The sequence below is a fragment of the Ceratotherium simum genome, chromosome 6, assembly GCF_057802395.1.
Source record: "Ceratotherium simum simum isolate JZ-2026a chromosome 6, ASM5780239v1, whole genome shotgun sequence".
NCBI lineage: Eukaryota > Metazoa > Chordata > Mammalia > Perissodactyla > Rhinocerotidae > Ceratotherium > Ceratotherium simum.
The window spans coordinates 11,324,884-11,342,056 of NC_141905.1; the positions used below are offsets into that span (position 1 = coordinate 11,324,884).

The 17,173-nt window shown below is 42.6% G+C and overlaps 1 long non-coding RNA gene across 1 annotated transcript; it reads left to right on the top strand.

The window, feature by feature from the left end:
* The first annotated feature begins 1,676 nt into the window (after positions 1 to 1,676).
* On the top strand, positions 1,677 to 13,590 carry LOC147916767 (uncharacterized). The gene is made up of 3 exons (XR_015552556.1): positions 1,677 to 1,781; positions 11,769 to 11,858; positions 13,079 to 13,590. It is a non-coding gene; the product is annotated as an uncharacterized LOC147916767 (long non-coding RNA).
* The last annotated feature ends 3,583 nt before the right edge of the window (positions 13,591 to 17,173 follow it).

Sequence of the window (17,173 nt, forward strand, 5' to 3'; positions counted from 1 at the left end):
GGGTTCGGATCTCCGGCGCACACCAAAGCACCTCTTGTCAAGCCATGCTGTGGCGGTGTCCCATAAAAAGTAGAGGAAGATGGGAACGGGTGTTAGCTCAGGGCCAGTCTTCCGCAGCAAAAAGAGGAGGATTGGCATGGATGTTAGCTCAGGGCTGATCTTCCTCACAAGAAAAAAAAAAAAAGAAAAGAAACTAACCTATGACAAAGCTGATACTATGGTGGCACTGCGGAAAAGATGGTTTTTCCAAAAAACTGAGTGGAGTCAATTGGATATCCATAAGGAAAATAAGTGAATGTCGATCCCTACCTTACATCATAGGAAGTCCATCAATTCTAGATTGACTGAAGGTCTAAAAGTGCAACATTGTAAGTTCTACAATAAAATTAAGTTAACTTCATCGTAAACTTGGATTGGGAAACATTTTCTAATCAGAATGCAGAAAGTGAAATTAGACTAAATAATACGATTCAAAATTTTATCGAGGCACACTATTAAGACAACAAAATAGTAAGCCACAGTGTTAAGAAGATATTTGCAATATACGTAGCAGACAAAGATCTCGAGTCCAAATAAAGAATTCTTACATGTAAATCAATAAAAGAATAGAAATGTTAAAAATGGCAAAAGTTTTGAAGAGGCTCTTCACAGAGAAAGATAGTCAAATGACCAATGAATATCCAGCTCAATTTCATTAGTTATCTGGGAAATGCAGATTAAAGCCACAATGAGATACCCCTACACTCCTACCAGAATGGCTAAAATTAAAGACCAATGACACCAACTGGAACATTCTACTGATGGGTATATAAATTGGTATAACCATTTTGGAAAACTATTTGGAAGTATCTATTACTTTTAGGTGTGACAAAAATTCATACATATGTGTATACCAAAAGATATGTTAAGGAAATATTTATTGCAACACAATTTGTAATAATAAAAAACTGGAAACTAAATGTCCTGTAATAGCAGAATGAATAAACAATGGCGGTAAATCCATACAATGAAATACTAGACTGCAATAAGAAAGAATGAAATATTGCTACGTGCAACAATGTGCTTGCATCACTCAAATCAGAAAAGTACATACAGTATGATTCCATTCTTACTTGGGAGGGGAGATAGAAATTGAGAGAAGACATGAGGGCTTCCGGGTGCTGGTAATGCTTTATTTCTTCATCTTAGTGGTAGTTATACAGATGTGGTCACTTTGTGAAAATTCAATGAGCTGGACCCTTATGATTTTTCCACTTATAGATATGATATTCTCCAATAAAAATTTACTTTTAAAAGCATAACGAGAATTAGGGAAAACATGGAGTGATAGCATTTCACCCAAAAGCTGAAATGCCAGTGGGCAAAGTGCAAACTAATTTCACACGCACGCACACGAAGAAGTAACACATGCGTTTCTTAGGTTACAGATGGCAAGGGGTCAGTGAGAGCTCGAGAATATGAGTTGAATCCTGAGAATGTAACTTTCAATGTTCTAAGTTTCAACTAAACTACATATTTGAGCCTTGCGACCTCTGTCCCAGTTTTCTGAGAAGGAAATAAGGCAAACTTCACCAAGTAAATGAAACCCCTTCTTGTCTTATTAACCTTACAGCAAGGAGTTGTCACTTAATTACTTGTTTTTCTTCTTCTTTCTCTTAAGGTACAAGAAAAAGAGGACATGCTTTTTCCCATCAGAGCCTGCCTGTTCTGTAAGGAAAAACAATACAAAACAAAAACATGTTTGCTGCACCACCCTCAGCCCTCTCCCAACACAGTGCCAGGTATGTAAATAAAGATCCTTATCTCAAGTCAATATGATGAAAGTCTAGGTTAAAAATAATGTTTTCACCATCCTTCTTCATAGTCAGGGCCTTTGAGACATCATTGGGCTAGACTACATGCCCAAACTTATGCAAGTCTGGATGTTAGGGACTGTGCCAGCTGGAGAGCTCCTGGTGTAACCCAGGCCCGAGTGGTGGGATGTTTGGCAGATTGGACCAGAGCTGCTGCTCTTGATCTTGAAACTCCGAGAAGCTGCCTAGTGGTGCCTCCTGCGTTCAGCTGCTTCTCGTGATCTATTGTGATGGTTTCAGTGTTCACGATCTGGAACCTGACTCTCTGGTTCTGGGGCTTGATTCAGTCACTTAGGACTTGTGACCTTGAACGAGTTACTTAACTTTACTGTCTATTTTCTCATCCATAAAATTGGAAAAACAAAAGTATCTTCTGCATTGTTATGAGAATTCAAAGGGTTTATACCTAAAAGTGTTGCTTACAGTGCCCGGCACCTAAATGTTATGCACAATTACTTCCCCTGAACACGTTCTTATCTGGCAGTCTGGTAACAAAAGTGTGAATAAAAAACAGAATTCCCTCTATTTCCACGCGTATTCTAACTTATTTATGATTCATAATATGGGATATGCACTAGAAGGGGAAGTGAGTCAAAATGATTAGGGCATTTTCAGCACAAAAACAACACATATAAAATCATAAGAATCTAAAATGCTTTGCAATCATACCTGGCTGGGGTTCGTCTGAGAGTGAGCATTGATTAAAGAGGAAAGGAAGAAAGGACAGTAGTTAGGATTACATGCCAATCACAGCATTTTCATCACAGCAAACACAAATCCCTGGACTTCATTTGTTTTGTGGCAAGTTCTGATTGAAATTAGAATATATTAAGGTGAGAAAAACTTATGAACAAGTTACAAACAGAACCAAATTTAATTTGACAATCTAATGGCCACATTTAGTCTCATTTTTCTAAACAGTGACATATAAACAAGTAAAAACACAGAACCAAGTGCAAAGGATTTAAGTAGAAATATTATCCGGTGATGATTTATTTGAATTCCATGATGGATACTCCTACACAGATTTGAACTGATAAAAAAAATATGAAAAGAAGAACAGGATTAATTCAAAACTGTAGCTGCTGCTGTGCGAGGCTTAGCCCAGTGTTACTCCTGTTGAGGAATTACTCATCCTCATCAGAGGTGGGAAAGTCTTGGGACCCACAAGGCCCTACATTTGAAAGGGGCCTTGGAGAATGTGTGCAAGTGTCTCAGGGCCAGAAGAGGAGCAGCACTTCTTAGCCCTGGACTGACTGACTTCCGGGGTGCAATTACGGTGCTGATCTAGGTGTAGTCTGATTTTGCATGGTTTGGCTCAGCTTCGTCATGTCCAATACCTGCTCTCAAAGAAGGACCTAGCCCTGTCATCGAAGCTCCAGGTGTGACCTTCACCACCCTCAGACCCATTGCTAATGAAAGGTTTATCCCAACACTTGTCCCCTGTTCTTGTTCCTTAATTGTAACTCACCATCCTCATCCCAGCTGATAGACCGAGGTCCTATTAGTCTGGCAAGCTCAGACTAGAAGCCTCTACTGGGGGAAAGCCTGAAGTTATTATCTATCCACCATGTGTTGGGTGCTTTACAGAAAAATCAGCTATTTCAACCCTTAGAATTCTCTGCATATTGTCTATTATCCTCAAATTAGAAAGAAGAAAACTGAGAGCTTTATAGTGGTCAAGTAGCACAGCTAGTGAGGGACAGGACTGGGATTCCAGTCCAGACCTGGGTAAATCTAAAGCCACTGCTTGTTCCCTTGCACTGTCTTACCTCACCCTGGGAGGAAGATGAACTGGTAGTCTCCCCTTAGCCCCTTGCTTTTCCTCCCTCCTTCCCTTCGTTCTCCCCGTATTCCTTAGAAGGACTACTCTGTGAAGAGTTAAACTACCAAGAGGATCTCACTCCACCAGACAAAAATTATGGTGCTGCTCAGAGGATTTATTGTAGTTCTGCAGGCTGTGGGCAGCCTCTCCTACAGTACAGAGATAATGTTCAGACACATAGTTAATAAATACTGAGATTTAACACACATGGTGAAAGAGGTCAAGGCTACATCCTCACGCCAGCCAGAAATATTGCAAAATGTTGTTCCAGTGATCATTCTGACTCAAAAAACTCCACCCATTTACCAGCAAAATAGCGCTGGGGCCTGCTCTCGTGCAGGTGGTCAATGACATGACCTTCATTTGCAGAAGGCACCCGCAGTCTGGTCACAGCAGGCAATGACAGGGCTACTCGCCAGGGACTGGGCAGAGAAGGCTGGAGTCCCCAAAGCAATTTGCCTGCTTCTCTCCCAGACCTTAGTCTGGGAAATCCACTCAGACACTCTAACTACTGCATCTCAGCCCAGATTTCCAACATCTGCCCAGCTGTGTGGTCAGCCGGGCCTCCAGCTGCCAGTCAGTCAGGAACTTGAAATGTTATGTGATCTGTAGATAAACAAAGCAAGATTTGAGGTAGCAGCCCAAATCAGGCAAATATTTGCCATAGGATCTGCTTTTGAACTTCGCCCTGTCATGTAGGTGGTTTGCTAGCACAGCTTGACCTTGCAGCTTTGCTCTTTACTGGGTATTTTGCAATAATTCATATTATTGCATAGCTTTTACACAGGCTTATTATGAGTCAATGATCTTGTGACCCAAAACCATGCTATTTGGCGCTACTCTACAAGAAGCCCAGTGTGGCTCCCGGGCTGGGGGGTGATGGTATTATCCTTTTGGCTCCGGACGGAGCACACCTGGATGCTTTAGTTCTGGTACTCACATTTTAGGAAGGATGTAAAAAACTGAGGCCAGGCCTAAGAACATCTCTAGCAGTAAGATGGCTCAAAGGGATGCTTTAATATAAAAAATGACCCCATCTTCTATGCCCACCACTCCGTGGTCACACACTGTGGCTTTCCTACGACTGATAGAAAAGAATCTTAATCCTAAGAAGGTGTGGGTTTGTTATTTAGACTCCCATTAAGAAAAGAGAGGAGGAAGAGGAAGAAGGAAAGAAGAAGAAGAGAGAAGGAGGAGAAAGAAGAAGAGAAGGAGAAGGAGGAGGAGAGCAAGGAGGAAGAGGAGGAGGAGGAGAAGGCAGAGAGGAAGGGGACGGAGAGGAAGGATTGGTACTTACTGAGAGCTCACTGCATGTTAGGCATTTTGCATGGATTATCTTATTCAATCATTTAAACAATCAGGCAGTAATATTTCCCAGATTTTCAGATAAGAAACTCAGGCCTAGAGAGGTTAGATAGCTTCTCTAAGGTCACACACGCAGGAGTGATGGGGCTGGAACTGGGCTGGACAGTGTGCCTTGAGCCCCTACCTCCTGCCCTTGCTCTAATGGTCTATAGCTGCACAGGAGGCCAGCATGTGGACAGGCCTATCCACCTGTGTTGACAGATCGATACTGGAGGAATGCACAATTAGTCATAAATAGACACTTATAACTTCTAGCCTATACCAAAAAGGGGAATCAAATCATGGGATCAAAGACATTAAATTAAATCTTCTATTCTTTCTAAATTGTCAGGCTCAGTCCCAAGGAATTAGAAATTATCTTCAGAATCATATCCTCAAAGCCCCACCACATGGTCTAATCATTAGAGTAACTTGTGGAGTCTGAACCCTGAATCAGGGTTCTTGTGGGTTCTGGTTCTGGCCATAATCGACTGGGTGACCATTTAATATCTGAATCTCAGTCCCTTTGGCTATAAAACAAGAGGTTTATACTTCCTGATCCTGTAATATAAGAAGACAAATACATTTAAATAAATGTTGAAACTAAAAAGGTGGTCCTAATTTGCCAACTGACTTGGGTGCAGTGAAAGAAAGACAGGTTCCTCTCAGTGTAGTCAGCAGAGGGACCGTCCTCAGACTGGTTTGGGGCTAAGTAAGAGAAAACTTTTCAGAAAAAGTGATATTTCAGCCAAAATCTGAGGGATGAGTTGTTACTTTGCTAAAGGGGAGCGAAGAACATTGCAGCCACAAGGAAAAGCAAGGTAGGCGGGAGGGAGGTGGCATATAATTGATCATATAAATCGGGGCATGTTAGTAATTATACCAAGACCTTAGGCCTAAGCCAAGACTATGCCAGCCCAGCCAGGAAGAATGGGCATCCTAAACCCAGGCCATGTTAAAACGTTTGGTTTCATTCTAAGAGAGATTTGGAGCTCCTGATGGGCTTCTTTAAATTTGTTTTTCCTTTTAATTGGTTGTGTAGATTTATAAATTTTCTGTTTTTATTTTTGACATATACTTTACATACAGTAAAGTATACAAGCGTGAAGTTCATAGCTTGATGAATATCAACCTATTTATGCACCCAGGTAACCATCACCTGGATCATAATATAGAACATTTCCAGATCTGCACAAGTATCCCTCCTGCCCCTCCCAGTCATTCCCTCTGCACCCTCAGGAGTGGCCGCTTTCTTGGTCTCAGATGAGCTTCTAAATGGAGTCGTACAGTATGCACATTGCAGGACTCTAATGATGAAGGATCGTAATCCATCCAGTTTACATCTGGTGCATTTGGAAAGATGGTGCTGACAGCAGCATGAAGAATGGATGGGAGGGGGCCGATCTGCAGCTGGGAGATGAGTTGGAGGCTCTTTAGTCATTAGAACAGAGGTAATGGGGGCCCGAATGGGGAGGGGTGAGGAGAGATTTAGAATAGTGGCAGATGGAGGTAAAATCAGGCAGATCTGTGACTGACTGTGTATAGTGTGTGGGACAGAAGAACCAAGTCTGAGCCCCTGGCTGCTGGTGTGGCCCCTGGGGAGTGGGAAAGCCACACACTGAGCTGAGGAACCTGGAGAGGGTCTTTCAGAGGAAGATGATGAGCGTTTTGGGGGCTTCCGGCTTGCTGAGTTTGAGATGCTTGGAGCTGCCATGTGGAGGGGCTATGCAGGTGGTGGGACATGTGGGACCGAAGTTTTGAGAGGCAGCCCAGGAAAAGCGGTATATTGATGACTATCAGCAAATAGATGAAGCTGTGGGCATGGGAGATTTGCCCCGGGAGAAAGAAATCAGTGAGAGCGCAGTTTATTAAACCCTGCGTTTACTGGGAGTAGAGGAAGGTGGACCCACAAAGAGCCTGAGGGGGACCCAGAGAAGTGGGAGGACAACCAGGAGACTCTGACACTGCAGAGTCAGGAGGAGAAAGTGTTTCCCAGAGGCCAAGGGCAGCAGTGACCTTTTACAGAAGCTGTAATCTTATTAAACATCTGTGAGACCCCAGTTCTCCTTTTCCTACATCCTTTCTCCTGGGTAACGACTATTAGGATCTTAATGAGAACTTATGAATCACACTATTGGGGTAGGTGTGAAACCGCAAAGTCTAAACCCATTCCTTTATGTAAAACATTAAAGCTTATCACCATAGCCTGAGAGCTAGGACGCAACAGGAGTTTTTTTCCGCAGCCGTGGACAAGTCTCCCGAGTAATTCCTCTTAGCCAGAGGCTTCAGGAAACCCAGGCTCCTGCCCTCCCCTCCACCTCTAGTATCCCTGAGGTCATCAGGCCTGACCTTCTGAGTGAGGTTACTTTCTACGTTTCCTTTTAGTCTATTGAATAAATAGAGTAAGACAGCAAAACAGACAAAAACACTGTGAGATCATCAGGCATGATAATAGCAACAGTTGTTCATTGACCATCTATTTGGGGCTCGGCACTTTATATGCTTTATCTTATTCTTACAATAGCAATGTAATATAGAATTTCCCACTTCTCAAATGTAGGAGGTGAGGTTCCCAGAGCCACAGTGTTAGTAAGCTGGGTTAGCATCCACATGAGGCTGACTGTAGAACAGGCCAGCCTTTCCACTCCACTGTACCACATCTCAAAAGTGTGCAGGATCCTTTGAGAATGCAACCTTGGCTCCTAAGTGACAGATGAAGATACTGGGTGTGTCGATTCATTTCAGTAAACATTCATGGGGCCCCTTCTCTGCCAGGCATATTGTGACACTGTTGGCACTGGCGATTCCGAGGAGAACTCTTGGGTAGCTTGCCTTGAAGTTGAGACAGATAGACAACAAGCTAGTGGGCAAATAAAGTAATTTCAGACCATGATAAATGCTCTGAAGGAAATAAGGTGACATGATCAAAAGTGACCTGGGTGAAGGGACAATTTAAAGATTTTATTTATTCATTTTTTTCCCCCCAAAGCCCCAGTAGATAGTTGCATGTCATAGGTTCACATCCTTCTAGTTGCTGTACGTGGGACTCGGCCTCGCGTTGGACGGAGAAGTGGTGCCTCGGGGCGCGCCCGGGATCCGAACCCGGGCCGCCAGCATCAGAGCGCGCGCACTTAACCGCTAAGCCACGGAGCCGGCCCAAAGGGACAATTTAAAGTAGGATCATCTGAGACGGTTTCAGAGATCCACCTGGACACTCCTGCTGGGTTGGAGCTTTCTCCATGCTGCACAAGTTGCCTTGTTCATATCCGCTAATGCCATGTTCCCACTCTCTGAGCTGGCTGGTGCAACATGTGCGGGCTAAGGACCTGGAGTTCTCTCACCAGTAATGTCTGCCCCAGGGACTAAGCAGATTTCATTTCTAAGGGAAAGTAAAGCTTGCAGCAGTGAAACAGAACTGACTACTAGTAAAGAGGACGCGAATATCTAATACAAACAGTAGAACATATTGACTTATCTTTAATGACTCCCTAGCCCAAAACCAAGAGAGCCTTCAAAAACATTTTAAAGGTAAGGCACTGACTGGAAGGCATAACAGTTTTACCTAAAAGACAGTCTTGGAGGCCTAAGAGACTCAACAACAACACAGTGCTTCCTAGGAAGAGATGGGGCCCTAGAGAGAATCCCTGTGACAAAGGTCCATGTGTGTGGACCTAGAGCTGGGGTGGGTCTGCTGCTAAACCAAAGAAGAGACAGTTTGATCTTCAAAGGCTCACAGGGTAGGCTAAATGTGTGAGGAAAAAAGATGAGTTAATAATTTCAGATATCAGGTCCCTCTATGGAGCTCAGCGCAAATTAAATAAGTTTCTTCCTCCTAGTCTCATGAATGAATGAATAAATGAATGAATTCCTGGAAGATCGCAGATGCCTGGGTTGGCTTGGGAGGAATTCTGATTTTGGTGGAGATGAGCTCTGGGGACTGGGGTGAATACGGGGGGAGGCAGTGACTTGTAGGAGAGCCTCAGGCCTTGCTGAGGAAATTGGGGGCCAGACGTGGTGTCTGTGGGAGGTTTGAGCAGGTGCCTCTTCCGTGGATGAGTTTCCTGGGCATTTAAGTCCCTGAAAAGAGCCATCATGTCCTAGGGACTGGAGACCTCCTGGAAGGGCCCAGGCTGGAAGGTGGGAGCCCCTGGTCCAGCCTGCCCAAGGGCTGGGGGTAGGCTGTGTTGGGGTGGGGGCCACTGGCTGGACTGGTTTGAAGATTCACCCAAGGCAAGTATCCTCCTCCTCAGTGGATCAGAGCCTTGTAAATCCTTACCTTCAGTGCAGGAGAGCACTGTTCTCTCCTCAGATAATGTGCACTTGCCCTGGTACAGGTGGGGAGATGCTGAATATGAAGCCCCTTCCCAGGGCCTGAAGTTTTCTGCACCTTGCAGTTCAAGGAGGTCATTGCTGAGTTAGAGGTGCGTAGTGCTGTGGGAACACGTGGAAAGGACACTGGGCTGGTGCAGTGCTTCCCTCCCAGGCCTGGCACGTGAGCAGTTTTCCTGGGAAGGGGGAAGACTGAGTGCAGTGACATGGCACTTGGACATCGCTCCTGGGATCCGCTTTTGTGGCGACTGTACCCACCTGCTCGAGGGTCGTGCAAGGATAGGAAGCACCTGGGAGGAGGAAGTCCAACCCTGAATTTGGGGCCATGCACATTGGCTTCGACTACATTACTCGTTGGCCCCCACCATTCAGCTGCTGCCTGATGGCCTTGGAAGGAGGGGGTGTGGTAGAACTAGCACAGGCTTCGCTTCCGGGAAGCCCAGGGTGTGGCCGGGCTCGGGTCCACTTGCTGCGTGGCTCCAGCCAGGCCTCACCTCCATCTCCTGTATGAAGTAAACTCAGCCTCATAACTTTGTTGTGAAGATATTCTTTGTTAAATGGACCTATCTGTGCCTGACCTGGAGGAGCTCCAGGAAGGGAACATGCTTATTCCCCCTGCCCCTCCCAAAGCCAGAAGCTCAGATGGAAAGTTCTCCCACTGTGTCATCTAACTCATGGTGATCTTGCCCACAGTTCCTCCCCTCTCGTCCCCCTGCTTCCAGTGTCTCCCTGTCAAACCATCTGTCTCTAACCTCACTCTGCTCATGGCGTTGCTGCTCAGACATTTCAAGGATGCCTTGCTGCATGCAGACGACACCCTGCGTCCTCCACACTGTGGTCCTGGCTCCTCTCTCTGGCCTTTTGCCTCACAGTCTCTTTACCTTGCAAGTGGTCTTTCCCTAGACCATGGTGGGCTTTATGAAGGTGCTCTTGCTGGTCTTCCCTCCAACTCTTCTGAGCCCTTCCAGATCAGCCTGTCCTGCAGGGTCTGACTTTGGTCCCCCCTCATCCTCGGAACTGTCGCTGATAAGCACTGCTCTGAAATCCTACCGTTGGTTCTACTGTGTTATTAACTTAACACAATACATACTGTCTTGTCTCTTTCCTTGAATAGAACCCCGCTGAGACCAGGAGTTAATTATCTCATCTTTCATCATCAGCCAACTGCACACAAGACACATCCATGTCTGCATTGTGTCAAAAGAAGGACCTTAATGAATCTGTCACCGAGAAAAAGAAAAAATATGTCCCAGAAAACTGTAAATCCATGAACTAAGATCCACATCAAGAAGTCAGGAACAGGCTTTGGGGAGGGAAAAAAAAAAGTTTAAAAAAAGAAGTTGGGAACATTTGTAGAAGGAAGAAAATAATAAGATGAGAACGGAAAGTACTAAAATAGAAAACAATACACTAGAGAAGATAAATGAAACCAAAGTTGTTTTGAAAAGCCTAATAAAAATGATGCACACCGGGCAAGACCGATCAAGGGATAAGTGGGCAGCTCTTCATGGTTCTTGATCCAAATGCCATCCAGATGTTGAGCTTGGTTTATCCAAACAAGTCTGAAATCCCCAAAAGGCATTCCAATCTGAACCTGCTGGTTCATTAACATTTACTTATCATCCCTCTCCAGGCCTCTCCTCCCATTGCCCTGGGGTCTTAGGCCCCCAAAGCCAATGTGCTGATGAGGAGAAGGAGTGGGGGAGGGGCATGGGGAGGGGGAGAGGGAGAGGGAGGGGGAGAAAAGCACAGGACTGGAGCACATTAAGCTCTATGCCTGCCTGGAATCAGAGATCTTAAGCAACTTGGAAGATAGAGATGCCATCCCTGAGTCCTCAAATGACCACAGGTCATTAGAGATCAGAGAAAAGCCAAACAACATTAAAGCAAGGAGTGTAACTCAACCCCACACTTGGAAAGAAATGCTCAGCATTTGAGGAGTTGACTCGCTGAAACTCACCTTGAGGACAGCACTGCCTTTGAAAGAGAAAACTAAGACTAGATTTACAAAGCCTGCCACTGAGCTGAGATAATTAGCACAACTTTCTGAGCCATGGCAGTAGAATTTCAAAGTTCTGCTTTATATATGAATAACTTACATTAGAGGGATATGTACAAGATTTACTAAGCATTTATTGGCTTACTGTGAGCGTCTATTTCAGGACTAATGCAGATGTTTCTTAATTTGTTAAAAGCAAAACAGAAAGCATCATCAGGAAAGATAAAGACCCTAACAAGGCACTTGGAAGTGGGTAACATGTGAGATAGAAATTTAGCTGAGGCCCTTGCCCTCCCATTGGGAATCTGTCTACCCAGCCAAGGAGACCCGGCAGGGCCACCCCCGAGGGCACAAAGGAAAGACCATTCTGAGAGTTCAACACTCATGAGGGCTGTCCTTTTGCACTGCTTTCTTTCAGCAGGAACCAGGACATCTTGCAATTCAGCAAACATCTGCTGGGAACCTGACGTGTGTCTGAGCTGGGATCTGGGGACGCCAGATGAATTAGGTATAAGTCCTGCCCTGGAGGAACCCACAGTCTCTCTGGGAAGACCGTCACCTGAACACTAATGTAGAGCCCAGGGTGATAACAGGTAGAAGGTACACAGAAGACCTTTTTATGTGAGTGAATGAAGGAGTGTGAATGAATGTAGGCGCTAGCGATATGCACAATGTGCTTTCTAGTTTTAAGTTCTCTGGCTGTCCTCTGCTACCAAAGGCACATTGGATAAGATGAGCATAATAATTATCACCCATGACACTCTTAAGAATGAAAGGGACACCTATAAATAATTGCACAAGGACAACATTAATTGTGACAACATTAAGGACTGTTGTAAGCAAACTGGGATATATGGTAATCCTAATTATGGGAAAGAGAAAATGCAGGGAAGCATAGCATGTAAAGGATATTTATTCCTCTTCCACTCATTCTTTTTGTTTTAATTGAAAAAAAAATTTTTAAGTGTGTTAAAACTTATATAACATAAAATTTGCCATTTTAACCATTATTAAGTGCACAGTTCAGTAGTTTACCTACACTCACATTGCTGTACATAGAATCCCCAAAACTTTTTTCATCTTGCAAAACTGAAACTTTATACCCTTTGAACAACAAATCCCCATTTTCCCTCTCCTCAGCCCCTAGTCACCAGCATTCCACCTTCTGTCTCTATGGATTTGACTACTGTAGATATTTCATATCACACAGTGCTATTCTTTTTTGTGACTGGCTTATTTAACTTAGCATAATGTCGTCAAGGTCCTTCTATTCATTCTTGGTGGGTATTGTCACAACATCAAGTTCACACTTGCAAAGACATCACTGAGAACTAAAAACTATGTAAGTCATTACATCATTGCTATTCTCAACTGATTAGATTTAGTTTGAGCTTTCTTCATTTTTGTTTTCTTTTATTTACATTGAGTCAGCTACATTTCAGGAATTCTTAGACTCTTGGAGTGCAGGTTCTACTGTGGGAAAACACAAACTGTACAAGGCTCTACAACTGTACAAGTGTGTAGCACTGTCTGGCAGCTATTCGGAGAATGGCCAGACCAAGGCTCACTGGCGCTGGCATGCTGGGCCCATTGGCATGTAATTGTTTCTATGTTACTCAGTCTGTGGAGGATTTTGTTTGTTCAGAGACTGTTACATTTAAGGCTTGGGGCTATTTTATAAGTCTATGTAATCAACTTTCTTACGGATCGTATAACTGTGTTTTCCAGGCACACCTTGGGGATACTGCGGGTTTGGTTCCAGACCACTGCAATAAAGCGAGTCACATGAACTTTTTGCTTTCCCAGTGCACATAAAATTTATGTTTACACTACACTGTGGTGTATTAAGTGTGCAATAGCATTATGTCTAAAAAATGTACGTATCTTAATTAAAAATACTTTATTGCTAAAAATTGCTAACCATCATCTGAGCCTTCAGCAAGTCGTAATCTTTTTGCTGGTGGAGGGTCTTGCCTCCATGTTGATGGCTGCTGACTGAGCAGGGCGGTGGTTGCTGAAGGCTGGGCTGGCCATGGCAATTTCTTAAAATAAACAACAATGAAACTTGCTGCATCGATTGACTCTTCCTTTCATGAACAATTTCTCTATAGCATGCAATGCTATTTTACAGCATTTTACCCACAGTAGAACTTCTTTCAAAATTGGACTCAATCCCCTCAAACCCTGCTGCTGCTCTATCAACTAAGTTTATGTAATATTCTAAATACTTTGTTGTCATTTCAAAAATCTTCACAGCATCTTTACCAGAAGTAGATTCCATCTCAAGAAACCACTTCTTTGCTCATCCATAAGAAGCAACTCCTCAACCATTAAAGTTTTACCATGACACAGGGTTGCCACAAACCTTCAATTTGTAAAAAATGGAGTATCTGCAAAGCACAATAAAGTGAAACACAATAAAACGAGGTATGCCTGTATTTGAAAGTGCGTTATTTCAAAGAGCAAATTGTAGAGCAGTATATATAGTATGTAGATAGGCAGATAGATAGATAGATAGATAGATAGATAGATAGATAGATAGATAGATAGATAGATAGTTACAACTGAATATGCATTTATAAGTCTGTAAAACTATAATCCAAACTATTACACTACCTAACCTTAGGGAATAGAGTTGTTTTTAAATCTCCATATGATTTTATACTGCATTTCTTAATAATTCTGTATTTTAAATAAAAAAGTCTTTACAAGGCAGTCGTCTGGAGCCCATGATTCTTAAAGTCATTCATTCAGCTATCCATTCATTTATCCAATTAGTCAACAAATACTGTATGCCAAGGACTATTCTAGACACCAGGATTTAGCAGAAACAAGATAGTCAAAAACCCTTTCTCTGGAAGAATTTACATTTAAAAAGGAAGTTGGGGGAAGACAACAAAGAAGCAAGCAAACAAACATTAATTTCTGAGAGTGATAAATTCTATGCAGACAATAAAATGGTTTAACGTGGTACAGAGTAGCTGGAGCTGGGATATGGGGAAATGTTCTTTTTGAGAGTGTTAGGAGAGAACATTCTGAAGACATAAATGCGGAAGCAGTTGGCAAATGGAGACCTGGACAGAGAACATTCTAAGTAGCCAAAATGGTAAGTTTAATGTTTAGACTGCTGGAGTATTGTGAGCCAAGATGGAAAGATTGTAATGGACCAGAGCAAGCAGGCAGAGAAGACAAAGTGAATAATGAATGGATCCCTGATGGGAATCAAGCTTGTCTGGGGATTTATAGGAAAGGCAAGAACTGGCAATCACAGAATACTGAGTGGTTAAATACCGATATTAGGGGCTTGTAGTGGATGGTGCCTGAGGCCTTGGGGCGCTCAAGGAGAGGATGACTTCATGGTCCTCCAATAGTCAAGACTGAAAACACTAGAAGTTCATGCACATTTTTTTAAAGACTATATTTTTAGAGCAGTTACAGGTTCACAGCAAACATAAGAGGATGATATGGAGATTTCCTACATTCTCCCATTCCCACAAGTGCATAGCCTTCCCCATTAGCAATATCTCCCACCAGAATGGTATATTTGTTACAGTGATGAACCTACTTTGATACATCATAATCACCCAAAGTCCATAGTTTAAATAGAGTTTACTCTTGTGTCATACATTTTATGGGTTTGGGAAAATGTATAGTGACATGTATACATCATTACAGTACCATACAGAGTGTATTCACTGCCCTAAAAATCTTCTGTGTTCTGTCTATTCATCCTCTCCATCCTTAACCCCTGGCCACCACTGATCTTTTTACTGTCTCTATAGTTTTGCCTTTTCCAAAATGATACATAGTTGGAATCATAAAATATGTTGCCTTTTGTGTGTGTGAGGAAGATTAGCCCTGAGCTAACATCCGATGCCAATCTTCCTCTTTTTTATGAGGAAGCTTGGCCCTGAGCTAACATCCGTGCTCATCTTCCTCTGCTATATATGGGATGCTGCAACAGCATGGCTTGACAAGCGGTGCATCAGTGAGCGCCCGTATGTAGCCTTTTCAGATTGACTTCTTTCACTTAGTAATATGCATTTAAGTTTTCTCCATGTCTTTTCATGACTTGATAGATCATTTCTTTTTAGCTCTGAATAATATTCCATCGTCTAGATGTACCACAGTTTGTTTATCCACTCACCTACTGAAAGACATCTTGGTCACTTCCAAATTTTGGCAATTATGAATAAAGCTGTTATAAATATCTGTGTGCAAGATTTCGTGTGGACGGAAGTTTTTGGGTAAATACCAAGGAGCATGATTGTTGGAGCATATGGTAAGAGTATATTTACTTTTGTAAGAAACCACCAGCTGGCTTTCCAAAGTGGGTACCACTTTGCATTCCCAGCAGCAATGAATGAGAGTTTCCGTTCCTCCACATCCTCATCAGCCTTTGGTGTTGTCTGGATTTGACCATTCTAATAGATGTGCAGTGGTGTCTCATTGTTATTTTAATTTGCATTTCCCTGATGACATATGACGTGGAGAATCTTTTCGTATGCTTATTTGCCATCTGTATATCTTTTTGATGAGGTGTTTGTTAAGATCTTTGGCTCTTTTTTTAATTGGATTGTTTGCATTTTTATTGTTGAGTTTTAAGAGTTCTTCATATATTTTTCATAATAGTCCTTTATCAAATGTGTATTTTGCAAATATTGTCTCCCAGTCTGTGGCTCATCTTCTCATCTATTGACATTATCTTTCACAGAAGCAGAAGTATTTAATTTTAATAAAGTTCAGTTTTCAACTATTTCTTTCATGGATTGTGCCTTTGGCATTGTATCTATAAAGTCATCACCAAACCCAAGTCATCTAGGTTTTCTCCTATGTTATCTTCTAGGAGTTTTATAGTTTTGTGTTTTACACTTAGGTCTATAATCCATTTTGAGTTCATTTTTGTGAAGGCTGTAAGTCTATGTCTAGATTCATTTTTTTGCATGTGGATGTCCAGTTGTCCCAACACCATTTGTGGAAAAGACTATCTTTGCTTCATTGTTTTGCCTTGGCTCCTTTTTCAAAGATCAGTTGACTATTTTATGGGGGTCTGTTTCTGGGTTCTCTATTTGGTCCCGTTGATCTATTTGTCTATTCTCTTGCCAGTACCACATTGTATTGATTACTGTGGCTTTATAGTCTTGATGTCGGGTACCCTCAGTCCTCCAACTTTATTCTTCTCCTTTAATATTGTGTTGGCTATTCAGGGTTTTTGCCTCTCCATATAAACTTTAGAATCAGTTTGTTGATATTCATACAATAACTTACTAGGATTTTGATTGAGATTGCATTGAATTTATAGATCAAGGTGAAAAGAACTGAAATCTTGACAATATTGAGGCTTCCTATTCATGAACATGCAATATTTATTTCTCCATTTATTCAGTTCTTCCTTGATTTCATTCATCAGAGTTTTGTGTTCATGGCCATTTAGTTTCCACATGTGTATAGTTCCCAAGCTTGCTTTATTGTTCTGTTATATAGTTCTTTCTTTAACCTCAGAGATGTCAGTAAGTGAAGTATACCAACTGTCCTGTAAGGCACAATTATTCCATTGAGCTTAATGAAGTGATCTCCTAAAAGTCATGTGGGTTTAGGGAAGGGAAAGAGTAGATGAATATAGTGAGAGGAACACTGAGTGTGAGTTTGAATCCTGGCACTGGCTGGGAAATCACTATTCACCTTGGATATCTGCTTTCTCATTTATAAAGCGGGAGTGATCATGACGCCTACCTCACAGGGTGATTATGAAGTTTAGATGAGCCAGTGTGCCATTAGTGCCTGAGATTAAGCCGTCAACAACTATTTGCTGATTCTGAGACT